Raw genomic sequence first — 2,165 nt, 5'->3', positions numbered from 1 at the left:
CAAGAGGTCTCATCACGAGCCGGCCTGTCCACCTTTCACTCCTTCCCAATGAATGGCATTGTGATTCATTTGGTTACCAAGCCAGCACAATGGTCTCCATTCTGACATCACAAGGCACTTTCCTAGGCATACATAAAGGACTATAGTTCCAAAGGGTGAAAAAGAAACTTTGTCAAGGTTATAAACACTTGTGGGCAACAGAGATCTGTTGATGGTATTGGAGTCATATGTTTTAAACATCAATAGTAATTATAAACCCTTTTCTTATTTCTTTATCTTTATTTCAAAAGAGATTATGTTCCCAATTCCTTTTGAACCTTTTATGCATGAAATATCGTTTAAAAAGTCAATCATAATGGTTTAAGTGGAATAATGACCGCATAGCATCTTACCTACGTCAGTTTTCCTTTTCCCTTTTTCGCATCACTCCATAGCATCTCCATATTTATTCATAATTTTCATTCTAATGCATCGATTTCAGCAACTCGATATTTTTGTGATCTTGTCATAAATATGTACACCTTGCCATTTTTTCACCACAGTATAATTGCCGTCAGTACGTCATTCTTCCATTTAATCGATCGAAGGTGACCTATCATTTTTCATGGGGGCGCGAGTGACTTCCAAAGCACTTTTGCATATGTGTCAGTCTTTTATTTGGTTGTACTAGGTTGCATGATATCCCATAATAGCAAGTTTTAACGGTATCTATGTTAAAAAAAAGGGTATTATCTGATATTTAAAGTTGTTGTTCCATTGTTGGCTCTGTGCATTGCTGTGTAAAAATAACAGTGTGCAGAATTCAGACAAAATGGGAGGATGATCAGTACGCAGCGAGCCATAGACACTAGCAGTTTCTGATGTCGCACGAGAAATTCTAGTAAGGGCTGGATGGGTCGCATATTTTACACGACTGCAGCAACCCAATGAAACTGTGGCTATCAAATTTTTACAGAATTTGCAGGATGATCATTCTATAGTAAGAGGAAGACGAATAACAGTGACGGATACAGTAATAGCTGAGGTATCTGGACTACCAGCAGTCAGACCCATATGGACACATAAAAAATTGAGGCTTCAAGACACCATGGCCGTCTTTCGGGACGAGGGACAGAACCTGATTGTCAAAGGTAAAGGAGTCCAGCCTTCATCTCTGGGAGAACCATGGATAGAGCTGGCTAGAGTAGTTCAGAGCTACATTACATGCGACGGAAGAAAGAATGTGGTAAGACCACGCCACCTTAAATTACTAGCAGTTTTAAAACAAAAAATGTTCTGTAAACCACCTGCATATTTGAATTTTTTGTTGCATGACGCTGCTCAAAGCATAAAGAAATCCTGGCATATAGATACGGTTGTAAGTCATCATTGTCTAATTCGGTTGATAGTAAGCTACAATCTTGTCCAGCAGCAAACCAGTTGGGAAGAATTAGTGTTTGCTATAGACAGGGGATTAGCCTTACCTGCCCCAAAAAGAAAAAGGACCACCAGCACAGCAAACAGACCACAAAAACGTAGAAACTCTTCCAGATTGAGAACAAGCATGGGAATAGCTGAAAACCTCCAGGGTAGCAGTAGCCAACCCTTAGAATTATCTAGCCTTGAAAATGATAAACCCTTACAGCTAGAAGGAAGAGACAACCAAGAATCAGAACTTGAGGAGGAAACAAAGCATACTAGTGAAGAAGAGAGGGACGAAGCAGAACTTCCCCTAACTCCCAGCATAAGTCCTCCACAACACCCATTATATGAGGAGGAATTGGCCCAGATTTTGGCCAATATGAGGAATATATTTAGCTCGAAAGTCCACTCAACCTCAATGTTGAAGTAGCACAATCAGAAGAAAATTCTACCCATAATATGAGTATATCAGAAGAAATAGTTGGTGAAGTAGAAACAAGGGAAGAAACCACTCAGGAAAAGGCAGACCAAACTAGGGTTACCTCTCCAGAAGAATGTATTCAGGTCGATGTAAACACAGAAGATGTGGGCCAAAAAAAGGAAATGGAAACTAGTCAGGGCAAAGACATAGCCCTTGGAGAACAAAACCCAATTGAGCAACTAAGCTCAGTAAGAGCAGAAGCGATTAATGAAATAGTTGTTCCTCCCAAGAAGAAGAAAAGCGAAATTAAGAGGCTGCGAAAGGAATAGCAGAAGCTGCAGAG

Source organism: Pinus tabuliformis, chromosome 3_2 (assembly GCF_031772625.1).
Source record: "Pinus tabuliformis cultivar Carrire ecotype Pingquan chromosome 3_2, CPIR1, whole genome shotgun sequence".
Taxonomy (NCBI): Eukaryota; Viridiplantae; Streptophyta; class Pinopsida; order Pinales; family Pinaceae; genus Pinus; species Pinus tabuliformis.
Note: the sequence above shows the minus strand (reverse complement) of the source record.